This window comes from Pinus tabuliformis, chromosome 1_2, assembly GCF_031772625.1.
Source record: "Pinus tabuliformis cultivar Carrire ecotype Pingquan chromosome 1_2, CPIR1, whole genome shotgun sequence".
In the NCBI taxonomy this organism is placed as follows: domain Eukaryota; kingdom Viridiplantae; phylum Streptophyta; class Pinopsida; order Pinales; family Pinaceae; genus Pinus; species Pinus tabuliformis.
In genome coordinates this window covers 563,146,393-563,168,291 of record NC_142298.1, presented here as the reverse complement: position 1 = coordinate 563,168,291, position 21,899 = coordinate 563,146,393, and the positions used below count along the sequence as shown (strand labels likewise).

Sequence of the window (21,899 nt, the reverse complement as noted above, 5' to 3'; positions counted from 1 at the left end):
TCGTACATTAATTCCTTTTGGATCAAATCTGCATAGAAGACAAAGCAATTTATAATAACAAGTCCATGCAAACAAACCTGCAATCGGTCTCTTTATAATCAATTCCTAAAATGAAGCTACAGGTATACGAAGATGTAAATCATTTCAAGTGCGTACTTCCAAATTAGTCTTGTATCTTCGAGTGTGGCTCTTGCAAGGAGGATAAGACAACAAAAGGATATAATTAAAGTCAAGCTATCCCATAAATTCAACATCGCCCTATACTTTGTTTCTTCATAAAGCTTATGAAAGTGATTTTTAAAGTAAACCAGGAAACTTAGAGCATGTTTTCATTGAACTTTTTGGGCACATATATATGATACTCTCAACTCATGATAAGCCAACAAATATATGTTTTGACAAGAAATAATACAAACAGGTTACAGTCCGGTGACATAGGCAAATTCCATTCTCTTTCAATGCACAAGCATGAATGAAAAACGTTACAAGATCCTTCAGATCTATTAATAAAACACTCCAGTACTTCGAAAGATAAATGCCACACAACACTCCCATCAACAACTCTTAGTCACATATTCTCCTTATACACTGGCAATTTATGGGCAAAACTCAGGCTAGTTACAAAGCTTCTAAAAGCTTTGATTGACATACTTGCACACACTGTAAATTATAGGGATCAAGCTTTCAGAAGTTCTCAGAACTACTGATTAGAGGATTGTGTGTTAGGGTAGATGAAGGTTTGATCTCTGCATCGATTTAGTGCATCAGAAAAGAGGTTTGTGCCTTGTTGTCTTAGGTAGCTGGCTCGGTACTCCACAAACTATGTGAAACCCTACATACAAAATGCTTGTTGATTCCTAAAACACAAATTTCTATGTGGTAATTATGGTAATGATTTTTCCTGTGTAAAGAGAAATATAATGCAAAGGAATGGGAAGTAATCATATAGCCCACAAGTCTCTAGCTTTAGGGTAGATGAAGGTTTGATCTCTACATCGAGTTAGTGCATCAGAAAATAGGTTTGTGCCCTGTTGTCTTAGGTAGCTGGCTCAGTACTCCACAAACTATGTGAAACCCTACATACAAAATGTTTGTTGATTCCTAAAACACAAATTTCTATGTGGTAATTATGGTAATGATTTTTCCTGTGTAAAGAGAAATATAATGCAAAGGAATGGGAAGTAATCATATAGCCCACAAGTCTCTAGCTTTAACAGCAGCGTCTGAGGGAAGACCAATTTCTACCCATTTAGCAGTTACAGAGGCTTGAGAATGACTTTTGTTCCATAGTATTACAACAACTTCGTTGTTGGATAGTGGCCCAGCCCAAACTTGCAATAATTTATATGATACAAATAGATACTGAGGAAAAATACGTCAAAATTAAGGTGCCAGACAGAATGCCAGAGAAGGCACGAGATTGAGTATACAAATTTTGAAACTTTACAAACACTCTACAGAGTTATAAAATTATAAAATTCTGAGACTCATTAATTTTTATAGAAGCAAAATATTCTACATAAAAAAACTTCATACCTCAAGGTCTCCTTGCTTACTGACTTTCTTCCCTTGAACCCCTAATGGATCTACACAAATCCAAAAATGTGGGAGAAAATAATTAATCCAAAGTAATCTTTGAAACTTGGCTTGAAAAACCCTTCTTACAAATGATTTTATAAATTTGATCTTGATTGACATTAATCACTTCACTATTGCTTAGAATCTCTACAGTTTCTAGGGTTGCAGACCTTATATCATATCCAATCAGCAAGGGTGCCTGCATGGTAAAATCTTATCAACTAAAATCATGAGATAGACAGTAAAAACTGTTGGAATTTGACATTTTATATTTAGAGAGATACTCTGTTTTTCTTTCTTCTTTTTACAATTTTGTTTGTCAAATTTACACTTAGCCCATTTTTACCTTCATTAAATCCCATATGTTGAAGTGTGATTGGTATTCCACACTGCTCATATTTCCATTTCCAACCTCCGACATTTATGGATCTGATAGGCAACGACCAAATACAAAGTGCAACTTGTAAATAATCTATCATGGAAATATTAACAACAAATTTATGACCATTTATATGATATTGATAAAAGGCCAATTTACCATTCCATCCAATAGGCCCCGCAAAAGCTGCCCACTAGTCATTTTGGTCGGCATTAGACGTGATGCTGGGAGAAAAAATTTGCAGTCAGAATACTCTTGCAACTCTGATTATGAACTTATGTAGTCTATTTACCTTTCCTAGCTGTCTTCAATGTCTCCTGTAGTTCTCCAACTGTTTGTAATCTTGAGTGGCCATGTTGCAGGATTCTGGTCACCCCTGCATAATCAAAAGACGAGCTCCTTATAACATCTAACTTGGAGACAAAACCTTGCTCTTGATTAAACACATAAATTATTTTTTACAAATGCATCTTACCTGGAGCGAACAAAGTTCTTTCTTCAGATTAATTGCTCTAGAAGACTTGGAATATAGAAACATCCATGAGGATACAAATATTATATATTAAATGTATGAATAAGAATGATTGATACAATGAAAGCGAGAGGCTTGCTTATATACCAAGCAGGTGTCTCTTCATGGAAAGTCATGTCTCATTTAGACATGCCTCTTCAACCTAATTACTAATTAACTAATAATTATTTATGGTTATTATCATTTACATTATTTTACATTATTTCCTATATATTTATTCATAACATTTCCTTCCTCTTCAAAAAGCTTTGTCCTCAAAGCTTGTTAATGAAAAAGGCTTGATCTCTTTTTCGGCTTCAAATGTCTTTCTGTCTCAGAACAATCATCTTCGTCGATACAAGCTGATATGATCTTCTAAGTGACAAACAAAACCGTCGCACTGAGAAAGGATTAGACCATCCTAGATTAATCTTCTCTGTAATTTTATGATCGCTAGAATTTTGTAATGACTTGTCATCATAGGACTGGATTGAGGTTACATCACTATTCTTTGGAACATCAGTTTGTTGTTTCTGTTCTGAATGGTCTCGATACATAGCATGGTTGAGTTGTCTACTTTCATGATTCGGATGACGATATGGAACTTTTTTGGTTTGACTTTCCCTTATTAGGTGTGAGGAAATTTTTTGATTTTATAGTTGTGAAGATGTTGTTGAGTTGGTTACAGAACCTTCACTTGGTATTTTTATCACCTGAATTGCAATATCTAAGCGTGTCATTTCTTCAACTGACTTGTCTTCTCGAGTTGTCATATTCACTGGATCGGTATTTGTTCCCTTATCTTCAACTTGGATTGTTACGACTGGAGATTTCGATACTTCTTCTTGAGTGAATTGTTCTAACTTGTCTTTTAATGCTTTCTTATCATCCTTAAGTTTCTTAATTTGAGTGAGTAGACTTTGATTATGGTTTCTCAGACGTAAAAGTTCTTTGATTTCTGATTTATCAATCTTATTTTCAGTGTTTTGAATTTTAAGCTTTTCATCTTTTAGATCTCTGATTTGTTCTAATAAATTTTTATTAAGGTTCTTTAAACACAAGGTTTCCTCTTCTTATTCTGATAAGTGTTTCTTGAGTTCTTTCTTTGTGACCTTAGTCTTCTTCACTTGTGCAAGTAATTTTTCGACGTGGTCCTTGAGACGAGATATTTCTTCATCCTTTTTCATTACTCCTTTGTAATGCATATCCACAAGATCTTTATGTTCGTGTTCTAACGCTTTCTTGTTTTGTTGAAGTTTGTTTGTTTTTCCATTCTCTTGATCTTTTAGCTGCACTTTCTCGGTACACTGGATTACATTGTTTTGTGGGAGTGGTGATGGACGTTCAACTTGCAATTGGGATTCCCATTTCTTTCTCTCCTCATTAAAATCAACATGTTGTCGCTCAAGTATTGTCATTAATTGTTCTATATCTCTTGCAAATTATTTTTGTTCATTACTTAGAGATTCCATATATATATTTTTAACTTTGTATGGTTTTTTTTTTTTAAGAATAAATCTTTTAAGGAAAACCTTTATATTAGAATATTCCTTTTTATTTAAACTTTCCTTTTCTTTTATATGTAACTATATAAAACTTATATTGTATTCTTTTGCTTTAAATAGGCAATTTATTTTACACTCCTCTGTAACTTAAATATCTATGCTTTTAAAATTCCCTTCTTTTTTCTTACCTATGTCCAATTAATTACTTTTCTTTTCTTTATTTACTCCTTATAACTTTTTTCTCTAGTGAGCTTGGAATTAGTTTATAATTCTTTTAAGTTGAACTTTAAAAATTAATACTTTTAATACTTCAATAGTTCCACTTAGAATTTTATCGTTCCACTTAGAATTCAATTCATGCACATGGAAATGAATTTTTGACTTACCCACAGAAAAGGCAGCTATAGTATTAATGAAACGGTGACATCGATTCTCCAATCGATGTGAGAGATTTTCTTTTGAAATTTGGACGACAACCTTCGAATCTGAAATTAATCGAACATTTTGTCCTTCGTTGTTTCTTGGTGGAGCATGTAATAAGAACGGGGACTGGTTGAAAATGTAATAAGGAATAGAAGCGTCAGATGGTTCAGATGACTGCTGAGGGTGCAGTACAAGGTGTACTGTCCAATTGGGAATGAGAATATGGAGAAGTTGCAGTGGGAATATAGCGAAGGAGGCTAAGGATGGGGCGGAGGAGCACGACACAAAGTGTGGACCAGGCAGCATGGACGGGGATGTCGCATGAGTTTGTGGACACAGGTTGTGAGGGTGGTGAGCTGGACGTAGGCTGGAGAAGTAGCAGGGAAGGGAACAATTTTGATGGGCAACCGAAGGCACAACGATTTTAACAATGGAAGACAACGAGACCGGATGGTGACATGATCTGTGGGAAGATGATCGATGTCACAATCGGAAGCGGTGTTGACAGGGATAAGTTGTGGTTGTGGTGTTGGTGGTTGGTCGTGGAACAAAGGAAGTAGAAGCAACAACGAGGGGGAATGGGAAACAACGGAAGCAGCGTGGGAATGGTAGTATAGGTAATCGATAGGGGAGCAAGCGTATGGCACAACGAAGGGGTAATGGAATAGCGACAACGTATCTATTTTGCTGAGCATTGTGGATGGGGATTAGGGCTCCAGTGGTGGGTGCAACAAATGGATGGTTGGCTGCTGGTGGTAGCAAGGGATGTTATGACGGTGGTGGTGGCTTTAGAGAAACAATGACGGTTCGACCAGGGTTTGTCAAAGGTTGACTAAATGTCACTGTAGTGTAGTGGCCTAGCTAGGGTGGCATGTTGTGTTAGTTAACAATCGCCTAATGACGGCACGTGAATTTCCTCTTCTTCTTTTTTTATTAACTTTGAACGACCGCTTCAATAGTTTATGAATCTCGATGAGCCAAGGTAATATTTATTTTTATTTTTATTTTTTTAATATCCAAAGGCCAATTGGCGAATTGGAGACCCTCCAAAAGTTTGTAGTGAAATGCTTCAATGACAACAAAGTTGACGAATTTCAATGGCCAAGAACCTAGATCAGCGAGCGTGGCTCTGTGCAGTGGTGGAGTGGCTAGAGGATCGCACTGCTTCGATACCAAATGAAGCGAACAAAGTTCCATCTTCAGATTAATTTCTCTAGAAGATTTGGAATATAAAAATATCCATGAGGATACAAATATTATATATTAAATGTATGAATAAGAATGATTGATACAATGAGAGCGAGAGGCTTGCTTATATACCAAGCAGGTGTCTCTTCATGGAGATTCATGTCTCATTTAGACATGCCTCTTCAACCTAATTACTAATTAACTAATAATTATTTATGGTTATTATAATTTACATTATTTTACATTATTTCCTATATATTTATTCATAACATTACCATTCACACATTGAATAGAATATAGGGTGGTCTATCTTGTTAAGAGCATCACTCATTTTTGGTACCTGTATGGTTTCCAAACATGTTCAATATAGAATCCTAGTCCCATATATGAAAATCTTGATGATGAAATATAACAAAAATAATATGTACATGTCTTGAGGATTTATGCCACCATTATAGCAGTTATCATATTTCAAATAGCCTATCCCCTGAGCATTCATTCACAAAAAGCAAAGCTAATTTTTATCAATAGTGCAATGGTGTCATGACTTAAGAAAAATGGATCAAAAATATGACAAAATATATAGAGATCAAGCTACCCATGACGCAATGTTTGAGCATCTTGTTCCTTGTATCCAAGGGAATCTGGCATGGTTTTACAGTTTACTACATGTATTGGATCTGAGCAAATATTCCAGGAAGAATTAGACAATTGATATATAAAGAATGGTTTTGGTTGATCAACTAGCATTCATGCACACTAACACAGGATCATAATATATTCCAAGCTTGAGTCCCTTGGATTGAACATAGTCTGCTAGAGCCTTTATGATTGAATGAAATGCAGAGGCTTTAGCGACCATATTACACTGACAATACATAAGCCCAATTTTCAATTCATCAACAATCTGGGCTCCAACTAAAGAACTTACAGGAGACTAAAATGAGTGAAAAAATGTTATAATTTATCATCCTTTTTTTGTTGAATCAAGTGCAATACCTGAGAATCTCGGTTCAGCTCACCCCAACAGTCATCTGATAGCCCATTAACACAACCATAAGGTTAAAAATATATAACTACTAACTAGATTATTTGTGAGTATATGTTTATGCTTTCTATAATGTACAACATAAGAGGACCTAGATTCGTATTTGTTACCTATATTCACATATTCATATCTAGTCTTGGATAATCTAGTGGAAACCATTGCATCAGTTGTATCAGATAACAATAGCATTTAATTGAAAATTATATTTTAACTGGATTGTTTTTATATATAAGAGCCCAAAAGTATTCTAAAGCTGATTTTTTACCAGGGAGATAAGCAAGCTACCTGTTCCACGAATAATATTCTCATCAATTTTACAGCTGAAGTGATTCCAACTGTTCCATATGAATAGATAACACTGCCTCGTCTATATATGTGTGAGTGTCTCTGTAGAGACACAAATATATTTCAAATGAAATAAATTACAATAACAACATCCTTCAAATCTATTAATAAAACGCTTCAGTACTCTTTCGAAGGGTCAAAACTATATGTAATTTCTTCATCATCCAACATTTGCACAAGTTTGGCTAATTCGTTTCTGTTGAAATGTGGCAACAAGAATATTCCAATTTTAATTTGTCCTTGAATTAAAATTGTGAATTAAAATCGAATTTAGTCTGAACAGTGACTTGAAAATAATTAATTAAGTTATTTTGACTTAATTAGTTGGAGAAATTCAAGTTAGAAGCCTTTCTGAAGTCATGCAAGAGTTATCCCTTAAATTAAGGAGATAAGCCTTAAATTAAGGAGATAAGATTGAGTTATATTTTAGTTGTAATTAGTTAACTTAGTTTATTGAGTTAAATCCAGTTAAATTAGTTCCAAACTGTTTGAGGAAATAATAGAGAGTTAACAGTCAGTTGATGCATGCATGCACTCAACTAGTGTACTCTAGTTAACTGAAGATTCCCTCATCAAAAACTCATGCATGTCTATTCTAAGAAAGACCCAGTTGAGAATTAATACAAGGACAATGTACTATCAGTTGCATGTGTTTTCCTATAAAGAAAACTCATGCATGCAGAAGGAATAATTCCTTGAGGATTGCGCAGTTCTGATAGTGTGTGAGAGCAGTGTTGCACTTGGTGAGGTGAGAATCATCCACTAGGAATAGCGCAAGGAAATAGGAGCTTGGAGGGCAGAGAGGAAGGCTTGTGAGAATCCAGAATTGCCTGTGAGCATTGGTGAGGATTGTACTGAGAGCTGGCTAACTGTGAGAGCTAAGGCTTTGTATAATCTCTATGTATTTCCACCTTGTATGATAATACAAATAGTGGGGTTTTTAGTTGAGGCTTTCCCCAAAGTATTTTCATGTGTATTGTACATTGATTCTTCTTCTTCTGGTTATATGTGTTCAGCTCGATCTTTAAGCTTCCGCAAAGAAAACTTTGATAGTAGAAGTAGGTTATAGTATTCTGCTTTGATTTATATTGCATTATCGGGTTAACCTACATATCAGATTTTCTACATGGTCTCAAAGGAGCAAGATTTGTAGAGAATTTGCAGAATTTCTACAGTTTCAATTGAGTAAATCTAAAATCCAAACTATACAATATTATTCTTATTGGTAACTCATATGATTCTATTGAGAAAACTTTAACACCCACCGCCCTGACATCCGCTAGTCCAGTAATGCTTGCAGTAGATAACTTTTCATGATAAGGCGATGTCTGCACAGAACTTCCAATTTTAAGTCAGAAGAACAAGTACATTATATAGTGTTTTTAAATTCAAATTGCAATATCCCCAACAATTACATTTAAATATATAATCTTACACTAACACTCGTGCAACCGCCAAAGACTGATAGTTTAAGGTAATATTCGGTATAATGGACAAATAGATATACTCAACCAAAGTACCCCGATGTCATTCCACCCAAAGTACCCTGATGTCATTCTAGATAGTTCTCGTGTTGGTTGAAATGTTGTAATCATTGCAATGTGCATACAGAGGACTCGTAATACGGTTCTTAAAATTCCCAAAATGGACACCTCTAAATGACTAGAAAGGTGGAGGAACTCTTAGCGCTGATGACTAGAGTGGGGGTGAAGGTTGATGCTGCTTCAATTGCTCTAATGGCCCAAATTTATGAGAGCAATGGCAGGAGAGAGAATTGAAAAAACTAAAGAGGTATATTGTTGAAATTCCTGGAATGCTTGATCACCATTATCAGCAATATTACAATAGCTTACTGACAACCCATCTGAAGTTTGGTGATCTAGTTGTTGCCTCAGAACTTATATTGGATATGCTAAAACTTGTGAAAGTAGCTTGGAACTCACTAGTTGCAGCCAACTCGATGTTGATCACCATTTCTAAGGGCTCCAAAGGCTATGCTACATCAATGGAGGACGAAAAGGAGCACAATTGTTCTCCTTTGCATAGGTTCACTTACCTGAATTTAGAAATAGATCTTACTAGCTGGTTTTGGGCACTTACAACATTGGTATTGAATTTAGAAAGAAGCCTACTTGGTTAATGTTAGTGCCATGCTACAACCTTTACTGTTAACTACCCTTTCACTATCTCACTTATCCTGAACTTAGAAATTAGAAGGGCACACGAACCAAAAAAGAGCGGGCTACTGATCGACGTTCAGTAGTGGCTAGAGGTGTGAGCACGGATCAATGAAACTCAACAATCCTTGCATAGTGTGGTGGTAGGAATGGTAGTTGAGAGAATATAATATAATCTCTATCGGATTTCCTATCTATTAAGCCATTCTCAGATTACTCGTGATTCTTCTAATAGATTTGCTTGTGCTGAAATGGTAAACAGGAGAAGTGGGAAATAAATGGGGGCTCCTGGGCCTAAAAGGGTAAAGATCAAAACCCTACCCTCGAATATAGATTATATATTTGGGTGAGTTCCTCTAGTCCATGCAAGAACATAACTTTTACAGTAGCTTGGTACTTGTCACACTGATGGAGATACTGATTACCTAATGATGACGATGATGACATTACTTTTACATCCAAAATGAGAAAGAGATTATCGTTACCTCCACTTGCAAGTTCCTCACCAGAATCTGACCACTTAAGACCACAACCTTCTTGGGAGTTCCCTTGAAACTGGGAAACAAATTGATTCTGTACTTGGACTGTCAAAACAACTTTTGTCAAATTCTTTCATGTATATCCTTGATTTTATTAGGGGAAAATGAAGCGACTAGGGGAGGGATGCCATTAGGTGAACACCTCCACGTCGACCACCCCTCCTTCCACACTAGCAAACTCAACCAATGTATGACATGTAACCCCTACATGCAGTGACGTGTTGGCCGTATATGAATACTGGTTCGGCAGGTTATGGCGGGGTTTAGGGTTTGTTTACCGTGAGTATTGTGTGCCTTGTTCATTGTTGTGTTCATTTTTGTTTGGGACATGTTCTTGTTTGTTTTCTCTTCTAGGTAGTTGAGCACTGCTGCTCCAATGGCAGTCACTGCCATTACGGTCGTCGGTGATGCGGGTGGTGGTTTATGGACCAGCAGAGATGGTCGTTCTTCAGCTTGTTTGGTTGTTTTCGTGCGTTTTGTCTTGTTTTTTCGCCTGGTTTTTCTTCCCTGTCTAGTGGTATGGGCTCGTTATTCGTCTGCCTTTATCCCTAAGGCAAATTTAGCTCGACTCAATGTTGGACATGGCCATTTCACACTCCTAATGGATTTTCAGGTTTGTAATTCAATTTATGAGCTGCAATTTCACATTTTAACTGATTGTTGGTCCCTATCTAACCATTTTGAAGCTGTCTTGAAGGTTGTTGCAGGTTGTTGTAGTCTAAGCTATTGTTTTTAGAGCATCTAGGGTTCCTGTGGCTTTCTGGCATGGAGAAAAAAGGTAGGACACTATCCTACCAACCAGAAATACTGTGTTTTTTAACATATTTAGCCTCCATTGGAATATTGTGCCTTTATTTTATGCTTGTATATGCTTGTATATGTGTTTACTTGTGTAGGTTGTGGCTAATTTTTGGGTTTTGGGTTTTGGGTTGTGGGTTTTATAGTCAGTGGGTTAGTGGGATTTACATTGGGTTTTACAATGGGTTTGTGTTTGTGGTCTTCAATCAGTGGGTTAGTGGGTTAGTGAAACCGAAAGAAAGGAGTAATTCGAAGACTTCCCTCATCAATAAAGGAGTCGTTCAAAGATTGACCTGGTGAACTAGCATGTGTACTGGGCCGGTGCCTTATATGTACTAGGTGGGCTTGGTGGGCGTGGGCTTGGACCCTTGCTTCTGTTACCTGTGTTTCCAATGCTTTGGCCTCCGCCACTAGGCCTCAGGACAAAAACTAAAGGCCCTCAAGTAGTGATACTGCCATCATGAAAAGCTACAACAAATTAATGGGCTTCAACCCAAACGTTGAATTGAGTCATGCATTTCCTTCTAGTCCAGTGTCTCAATCTAGTGTCTCACTCTAGTATCGGTTAGTGGGTTTTACAGTCAGTGGGTTAGTGGGTTTGTGTTTGTGGTCTTAAATTAGTGGGTTAGTGGGTTTTATAGTGGGTTTGTGTTTGTGGTCTTCAATATATGGGTGGCGGAAGAAGTTGTAGTGTTAACTCATGCTATGAGATCTGTAGGTTAGTTAGTATGAGGGTTTTCCAATATCTTATCCTATTTTCCAAAGGTTTCATTGAGAAACAACATTGTGTTTTCTTGAAATTTCTCAAATGATGTTTCTTGTGTTACATTTCCACAAGTCGGTAAAAGGCTCACAATATTTTAATCAAGGTTGTATGCCTATGGGTTTTTCCTCACAATTAGCGATTCTTTCTATATGAGCATAAATTGAAACTTAACAATATTGTTTGATATCGTTTATTCCTTATTTCAAGAGAGATTTGTTGCATGTATCATGTATTCTATCATTTTGTAAAATTACAGAATACACTACTTTTTGAGAAATTGTAGAAAGCCAGTGTAGAACTATTAGTTACGGATGTCAGATTCTTCGGTATAGTTAATCAAAATGTAAATTCCAGTCCAATTGAGATTATGGTTGCTATTAAGTTTTGTTTGTTGTGAACATAAGTTTTGTTTGTTATAATTCCAGTATTGCACAAATTTATAATCAATTGGTATTTACAGTATTCACATTAAATATAGCCATGCTCTAAATTTGATTTGTTTTCGGTTCTTGAGTTTCCCTCTTGGTGAATTGTTCACTGCCGACTATAATTACATTTATTGACATGTACATATCTCAACTATTCTGAGAATACAGTTAGATATAGAGCTATCTTCCTATGAATTTCTTTCGCCCTTATAAATTATGAAAGTTATATTATATTACTTGCCCATAAAATTGTAGAAATTTCTCTATCGATCAGCTAGCTCTGTTACCATGTAGAAATTCTGCAAATTCTCTACAATTCTACCTCTGAGATCTATGTAGAAAATCTGACTGTAGATTAACTCGATAATGCAATATACTAAAGCAAAATACTATAATCTACTTCTACTATCAAACTTGTGGAACCTCAAAGATCGAGCTGAATCAAAGTTGAACACATATAACCATGAGAAGAAGAATCAATACGCATGAAACACAGAAAATACTCAGGGGAAAGCCTCAGCTAAAAACCCACTATCTGTATTATCATACAAGGTGGAAATACATCATAATTATATAAAGCCTTAGCTCTCACTAATAGCCAGCTCTCAGTACAATCCTCCTAGATACTCACAAGCAAACCTAGCTTCTCACAAGCCTTCTCCTCTACCCTCCAAGCTCCTATTTCCTTGTGCAATTACCTCTAGGATGATCTCCTTCACCCAGTGTAACATTGCTCTCACACACTGCTCTAACACACTGTCAAAACTGCGCAATCCTCAAGGAACCTTACCTTGACTACATGGATGAGTTTCCTTTATAGGAAAACACATGCAACTAATAGTAATCTGTCCTTGACATTTAGCTCAACTGGGTCTTTCTCAAAATAGACATGCATGAGTTTCTGATGAGAGAATCTTCAGTTATCTGGAGTACACTTGTTGAGTGCATGCATGCATCAACTGACTGATAACTCACAATTAGTTCCTCAAACAATTTGGAACTCATTTAACTGGACTTAACTTAGTAAACTGAGCTAACTAATTACAACTCAAATATAACTCAATCTTATCTCCTTAATTAAAGGATAATCTCCTTAATTTAAGGGATAACTGTTGCATGATTGCAGAAAGACTTCTAACTTGAATTTCTCCAACCAATTAATCCATAATGAATTAATTAATTAATTCTAAGCAGCTGGTGAGACTAAATTTGAATTTTAATTCACAATTTTAATTCAAGGACAAATTAAAATTGGAATATACTGGATTCTATTTTTATCATTTCTTGTAGCTATTTTCAACATTCCCTCTCAACAAGAAATGAATTCAACTCGATCTCGATCCTGAACCTTTGGAATGTTCTGCATGCAACACTTCTCTCTAGTGTTGTTACTCCAGCAACTCGAGAAACAAAAAAACATCTAACTTGAATCAGTATGATGCATCTGTCATCAAGTCTTTGACTGTTATTGCCTATGTCGACTGAAAACTCTACACTTCTGTTGACTCAGCCTGTCTACACTGTTGTCAATCCTTTTCTGCACTCTTTAGTATTTGACTGATCTAACCTCTATCACTTTGATCTTTGACTGCATCAATCCCACTGATTCCTCCCGCTACTATGTACTTTGGGCTTCCGTAACAAGGTACGATCCATGAGATAAAACCTCTCATGGACCCTGCCCAATTTCAGCCTTCTTGAGACTATCACTTCACATTGCCCCACCTCACACTTGGAGGTAGGGCTACATGTGATCCCTCTGCCCACTTCTCCAATTGTGGCTCCTCCATAATTGTCTAAGACTTCTTCTGGGGCTGCATGTTGAGAGGTAATTTACTCTCCCTCTCAACCACCAAGTCTCTAACATTTGCCTTGCTCCTCAAGGCTTTGCATGCATATTGAACCTCAAGAGCATACAGGTTCTTGACTCTTGAACCAATCTATTTCACCTATCTCATGGTGATGTGTCTAAGAAAAACCTTCCCCTTACTAAAGACAACATCGTAACCTTTGTCCTCCAACATTGCCACCGATACCAAGTTCTTCTTTAGTCCAGGCACATACTTCACATCTGTCAAGATGATAGGAGCTCCATGCTCCCTCTGAAAAGCATTAGTGCCCACTCCTGAAACACTAAACCTTTCATCGTCACCCATCTCTATGCGCATCTTGAGGTATTTCTCCTCCAAGGTACTAAATAAACTTTTATCGCCGATCATGTGGAATGAGGCTCCACTGTCAAGATACCAACCACAACCCATCATCGATGACACCATGCATGCGATGAGAGTAAACTCCATTTCGAACTGAGAGGCCAATGCCTCACCTTCCGATCCTTCTGAGGATACCTTCTTGGACTTCTTCGATGGGCAATTAGTTGCATAATGACCCATCTCATGACAATTAAAGCATCTCACTTTAGACTTGTCAACCTTCTTCCCTCCATGAGAAGAATTCAATTCGGAATAGGATGCCTTCCCCTTCCCTTTCCTTGCCTTACTCGCTAAGGCCAGATTTTCTTCATCATCATCCTTAGATGAAGAACCATCTCGAATGCTCCTCCCGATCTCCTCCTACATGAGATCCGACCACAGTCATTCCCAATCTGGCAATTTCTCCCTTCCATTCACAAAGTCCTGGTATCTATTCCAGCTCTTTGGAAGGCCAAGGAGAGTGAGGCTCACCATATCATCATCGACAGTAATTATTCCCACACTACCAAGCTCATCTCTGCAAGTGGTGAGCTTGTTCAGATATGTGGAAATAGTATCGTCGTTCTCCATCTTGATTCTTCGAAGCTTATCCTTGAGTGCCAATTTCCTCTGGTCGCTACTGTTCTGGTAGAGGTCCTTCAATGTCTTCCACATTGAATATGGAGTATCCTTCCCATGGAGACTCGAGAAAATATGGTCTCGAACTCCCTCAAGGATGATCCGTCTCGCCCTCACCACACACTTCTTCCACTCAAACAACTCTTGTGCATTAGTTGAACCTGACTTTGGGATTTCTTGATCAATGAATCCTTCAAGGCATTTTCTTCTAATACAACGTCCATGCAATCTTTCCATGCTATGTAATTCGAGTTGCTTTCCAAATCATACTCGAGTCTCAAGCCATAAATCGCCATTAGCCAACCTTGAAGTATGATAAGAATTCGATTTTCACCTGCAACCCTGAACTTCAAACTTCGAATTCTCTTCTCCGTATACTGTCCACTGCTCTAATATACTAGGCTCTGATACCATGTAGAAATTTCTCTATCGATCAGCTAGCTCTGATACCATGTAGAAATTCTGCAAATTCTCTACAAATCTACCTCTGAGATCTATGTATAAAATCTGATTGTAGATTAACTCGATAATGCAATATACTAAAGCAAAATACTATAATCTACTTCTACTATCAAACTTGCGGAAGCTTAAAGTTCGAGTTGAATCAAAGCTGAACACATATAACCATGAGAAGAAGAATCAATACACATGAAACACAGAAAATACTCAGGGGAAAGCCTCAGCTAAAAACCCCACTATCTATATTATCATACAAGGTGGAAACACATCAGAATTATACAAATCCTTAGCTCTCACTGCTAGCCAGCTCTTAGTACAATCCTCCTGGATACTCACAGGCAAACTTGGCTTCTCACAAGCCTTCTCCTCTGCCCTCCAAGCTCCTATTTCCTTGCGCAGTTACCTCTAGGATGATCTCCTTCACCCAGTGTAACACTGCTCTAACACACTGTCAGAACTGTGCAATCCTCAAGGAACCTTACCTTGACTACATGGATGAGTTTCCTTTATAGGAAAACACATGCAATTGGTAGTAACTTGTCCTTGACATTTAGCTCAATTGGGTCTTTCTCATAATAGACATGCATGAGTTTCTGATGAGAGAATCTTCAGTTATCTGGAGTACACTTTCTGAGTGCATGCATGCATCAACTAACTGATAACTCACAATTAGTTCCTCAAACAGTTTGGAACTAATTTAACTAGACTTAACTCAGTGAACTGAGCTAACTAATTACAACTCAAATATAACTCAATCGTATCTCCTTAATTAAGGGATAATCTCCTTAATTTAAGGGATAACTGTTGCATGACTACAGAAAGACTTCTAACTTGAATTTCTCCAACTAATTAATCCATAATGAATTAATTAATCAATTCCAAGCAGCTGGTGAGACTAAATTCGAATTTTAATTCAATGACAAATTAAAATTGGAATATACTAGATTCTATTTTTATCATTTCTTGTTGCTATTTTCAACAAAACTCCCGCACAGTTTTCTCCTTGTTGAAGTTTAGGTAGTTCATTTTCACTGGAAAATATAGGAAGAGCATTTACTTTTGAATAGTTCTATTGTTTACACATATTTCCATGGATATTCTTTTGAACTGGCTTTCCTTCTTTGTTAAGGAAAGTAATTGTTATCTACACAAAAGTTAACTATTTCTTGTATATTACTATGGTTGTCTCTTCTTATTCAGAACTAGGGATTGTTTTTGGGTTGCTATTAACTTAGCTGGACCCAAGGATTAACCCAAATTCGTCTGAGATGGTTCCAGTCCTGTTTATTATTCACACATGTCTACTAATATTACTATTATTGCCTTAGATTTCTTTACATGGTATTTTACCATTCTGTTTCAGTACTTTTGCAATGCTTCTGCCTACTTGATGAAATCAATACAAGTCTTCTACTTAGAAGGATGCTTTTGGAGTTGGCCAGGCATGAGATGGGTATTTTTTTGGTTTTCTCAACAACTGTAGATCCATGGTATGGTAGTATTTATGCTTGAGTCATAGCTCTGGGGCCTTGCAGAGATTGTCTTGAAGCATTATTTGCAGAGATTGTCTTGAAGCATTATTTGTGTATCTTCTATTATTATTGGTTATTAGTATCTTCTATTGGTAACTACTTGTCATTTATGTTCACTTCTTCTCCTTCTTTATGTTGTTTCCTTTCATCAAGTAATTACCAAGATTGTCATTCAACTGAGTCAAGAATCTGTTCTAAATGGTTCTTAATGAGCATTTGTGTTATTCAGCTGAGTCAATAATCTGTTCTAAATGGTTGTTAATGAACATTTTATTTTTGTTGTTGTGGTAATTGCTTTCTCTGGTGGCCTGTTCTATAAAGCTCCGGAGTTGAGGAGTGGTAATTGCAGAGATTGTCTTGAAGCATTATTTATCTTGGCTCTTTAACTTCGTTACTTACATCGTTCATTTACAAACTCTTAACATAGTTAAAATTTCATTATTATTTACAATTTCTTCATATTCATATTGTCTGATTTCACTCCAAACATAATACTTATAAATCTTGGCTCTTTAACTTCGTTACTTACATCGTTCATTTACAAACTCTTAACATAGTTAAAATAATTTTTTGGTTTTGGAAATTAATACTTATTTAATATAAACCTCTAATTTATCAGAATCCCTACACATACAGGTTTCTATAAAATTTTTCTTTTAGCTTAAACCTTGAAAAATGAACTCAAGTGATCTTTCTCACTTTCACTACCCTGTTGGCATGTGTCTATGAATTCCTTGGGTGTATCAACTTGATATGGAAGCTGGTTGACTAATCATACACCTGTCAGACTGCCTTCAGTAAGGAGCCTAATCATAATCCTCATGTTAAAGCTCAAGGGTTATTGGACTGAACTCAAGATCCTAATCTTCTTAGCATGATCAGAGTATTGGCATACTCTTCCTAAGGTAGTAAGATTGTAGGTTGTAAGACTATAATAAGATGATTAGACTGCTCAAAAGGTCAGCTCCCAGGTTCTAAGTTTGTTCTAAGGTTTTATAAAAATTCAAAGTCAAAATAAACATTAACTAATTAGTGATTATTTACAATTTCTTCATATTCATATCGTGAGATTTCACTCCTAACAAAATACTTAAGAATCTTTTCCCATTAATTTCTTTGCTTACATCATTCAATTACAAACTCTTAAGAGATTGTCTTGAAGAATTATTTGTGTATCTTCTATTATTATTGGTTATTAGTATCTTCTATTGGTAACTACTTGTGATTTATGTTCACTTCTTTTCCTTCTTTATGTTTTTGCCTTTCATCAAGTAATTACCAAGACTGTCGTTCAGTTGAGTCAAGAATCTGTTCTAAATGGTTCTTAATGAGCATTGGTGTTATTCAGCTGAGTCAATAATCTATTTGTGTTATTCAGCTGAGTCAATAATCTGTTATAAATGGTTGTTAATGAACATTTGCTTTTTGTTGTTGTGGTAATTGCTTTCTCTAGTGGCCTGTTCTATAAAGCTCCAGAGTTGAGTTCATTTATGTTCACTTCTTCTCCTTCTTTATGTTGTTGCCTTTCATTAAGTAATTACTACTTCTTTTCCTTTGCAATGTTGTTTCAAACTGGATTCAATTGATCTTTACTTTCTATTATTTTCTCTTGAATTTCCTTTAGTGAGAACAAAGGGATTCTTTTGTTTACTGCCTCTGTGAGCAGACAGAGGGTTGGTTTCTATTGCACTTCTCAAGCACATGCTCCTAGACAGATCTTTCCTTTGATTGGTAACTACTTTTGATTCATGTTCACTTCTTTTCCTTCTTTATTATGTTTCCTTTCATCATAATTCCAGATCATAATTCCAATTCAAATTCAATATAGTTTATAGTTTAGCTTCTACTATGAAACCAATCAACATATTGCATCCTTACAAAATTCACATTGTGATTATTTTGTTGACTTTCATCATAATTCCAATTCCAATTCAATATTGTTTATAGTTTAGCTTCTAATATGAAACCAATCAACATATTGCATCCTTACAAAATTCACCTTGCGATTATTATGTTGAATTCCTGTTCAAATTCAACTACCCAGTAGAGCGAACGGACAAGAACAGGTCCCAAACAGAAATGAACGCAGCAATGAACAAGGCGCACGGTACTCACGATAAACAAACCCTAAACCCCGCCATAACCTGCCGAACCGGTACTCATATACGCCCAACACATCACTGCATGCAGGGGTTATGTGTCCTTACAAAATTCACATTGCGATAGCGGTTACAAAAATTAATTCATGCCACCCCTATGCTTGATGGCCTCCATTTCTTGCATTTCCTAGAATTGTTGAGTCTCCTACCTAACCCAAGTATGGTGGACTACCCAAGATTGGTTGATTAGGATGTGCTTGAATGTTACCATATCCTTGACTCCAATTTGCTCCTTGTAGCCATGGAGGGACTGAGTAACCCAAGTGTCCACTTGTGTTACTAACCCCAACACTGGGTGCAGGTGTCATATAAACACAGTTAGGATTTAAACCTACACTGGTAGGGGTATATAAGGTGGGAAAAACCCCTAGCTGATAGTGGGGGACTTGGATGTTAGTCAGCCCTTGGTATGATGGTGTGTGTTTTGCAATGTGGTCCAGTGTATTGGACATCATCCTATTTGCCTCAAACTGGCTTGGACCATAGAATTTCCTGCTTGTCACCCCTCCTCCTCTTTCCAACACTTTTTGAACCTTTCTTGCCTCCCTCTCTTGCCTTGCCAATTGTTTTTTATGTTCCTTATCTTCCCTTGCTTTTTGTCTTTCCATCCTTTCCTTTGTTCGAGCTTTTGCTGCTGCAATCCTTGCAGCTCTCTTGTCCTTGGCCAACTCCTTTCTCTTTTTAGTTTCTTGAATTTCATTTTTTTTAACATTCAAACTCAAACAATAAATTCATATAATCTTCAGATGTGAGCAACTGTGAACTCCTCCCCAAATGAAGACAATCTGCAGTTGAGTGCCTTGATGAGGCCTTCACTCTCTCTACTGGTAGCTTTAGGAATGCACTAAGTAATCTGTGATTTGTCCCATGTTCCCTAGGATCTGACAAATAGCTTTCAGCCTTTGGTACAACTGATTGGCCCCCATTATCTTCTTCAGGTACCTCATGCTGAACAAGCTCCTCTTCCAATGAACCATTGTCCACAAAATAATGAACAAGTTCGGTGTTCAACTCTGATGGTTGTGAAGGCATGTCCATGCTTTCCTCATTGGTGGTAGACACATTATGTGGGTTGATATTCATCATGGCCTCTGCCAACCATGATGGTGGGCTTACCTGGGTTGGCATGCTCAATTGTTCATTGTTTAATCCTGTTGCATTATCATTTGAAATCAAGTTTTCATTTTCATTCGCTTCATCAACTGCCTCATATGGAATATCACATGCAAAATTGGCATGTGGTTCAGTAGGTGTGATAGCCTCCATGACATTGACAGTTGGTTCATGACTGAACTGTGTCTCATTCACATGTTCATCATCATCACCACATAAGTTCCCTTCATAAAGGGACATTATACCTTCAGTAGCAGCAACATCTTCTTGGGCATCAACATGGTCTTGTAAGTTCTCTGCTTCTTGACCTTCCACATAAAATTCTTGGCTACAACAAGTATCATGCATGAGAGCATCAACATTAAGTGGCCATATACCAATCCTCCTAAATCCAGCCTTGATATTAGAAGGTGTGAGAGCCCTTTTTAATGCTTTACTTGTAAGCTCATCTAGCTCAAACCTCTTTAATTCCACCCCTGGATTCTTTTCCATCCACGAAGCTCGCTCAATCCTAAAATAATTCTTGAAAGGCCCAAACATGCTGAAATCAAGGGGTTGCAATCTATGCGTGGTATGAGCCAGCAATGTTAACAGGTCAATGCCAAAATTGTTGGCCTCCTCAATTGTCTGCAAATCCATGTGGCTTCCATGGCCATCTAAAATCAATATGTGTCTGTTTTTAGGTGAGACATCACCTGGTACAAATGAAACAAAATGACAAAGCCAATTTAGGAATAGTTCCTTTGTCATCCATGCATGGGGATGTGTTGCCATGCATGCACCTGGTTCACAATTCTGTATATAGTTTCTTAGTTGTGTTTTACCTTTGAATAGGTAAAATCTTGGGATTGAAGAACCAATTACATTAACACAAGAAAGTATAGTGATCCACTCCCTGCTCTTAGGCAAAATCTTAGGCACATTTCTACTCCCTCTTTTGGCAATTACCCACATACCACAATTCCTTCCTACCTGTAAGCCTGTTTCATCACAGTTCCATATATGGTCTAGAGCATATGAGTGTTGCTCATATGTAGCAGAAAGAGTGTTATAGAACTTGGACACAATTGAAGGGTGTAGATTTAAAGCCCTGTCTCTGTTAAGGCCCTCAATTGTACGTAGCATAAGGTCTGGATGCCTTTTTTTAAATCCACTCCACCATGATTTACCAGGAAACCCATCTTTGAAGGGGTTTGCCCTCCCCTGAAAGATTTGAGCTACTGTGGATTTAAGTTGTATAATATCTAACCCATGTCCCAATTGGGCTATCTCCTTACACCACTCAACCACCTCGACCTCCTCCTCTTCAGTCATAACTATAACAGGCCCTCTACGCTTCGTATTAGTCAACCCATTTATCCAATAATGTATGTTAGAGGCAACAATACCATGTTTTTTTGCAAAGGCATGGATTGAATTTCCATTAAACTCGATGTCATCAACTGCAACTATCATGTCTTGCTTTGTCTAGCCTCTGATGGCACTGATTTTCTTTGTTGAACTTGCAACTTGCACTGGTTGAAGGTGGCTCTGTGGTTGATGGTGGGATAGCATGATCTACAACCACAATTTCCTTTTCAACGACATTACTAGGCGCATTGTGAGCATTCACATCACCCCCCCTATCCTCATCTGATGAAGTGGACCTAGTTGGGCCCCACTTGCCCCTCACCTCCTCTTGTTCCTTGTACAATCTGCAATAGAAACTCTTGGCATGGTTGCAACAACTTGCAAAGTAACCACCAAATTTTGATTTTAAAAAACTGTATTAGAAAACAAGGAAATTCATTGGCCTTTGCAATCAATGAGCAACAACAATCAGTGCTTTATCTATATATTGTAGCTGAATACATCTCAGATCTGAAAATCATTATTGGAAGGGTTTAAACTTCTTTATTTGATTCTTAGATGATTTTTATGAGTTATCAGGAAGAGCTATTCCTTTTTAATTTTGTAACAGGTTTGACATAACACAATTTCTTTAACCCAACTATTTTGTTGTGTCCTCAAATGATTGTTCCTGGCATTCATTTTTTTCTTGGCATTCATTTTATTCATAGTTGGTGAAAATATGGGTTTTCAGGAAGAGCTATTCCTATTTCTTTTGGTAACAACTTTGA

At 36.9% G+C, this 21,899-nt stretch overlaps 1 pseudogene; it reads right to left on the bottom strand.

Moving 5' to 3' along the window:
* Window positions 1-1,185: 1,185 nt before the first annotated feature.
* LOC149206850 (alpha-galactosidase-like) lies at window positions 1,186-20,904 on the bottom strand (annotated as a pseudogene).
* Window positions 20,905-21,899: the final 995 nt, after the last annotated feature.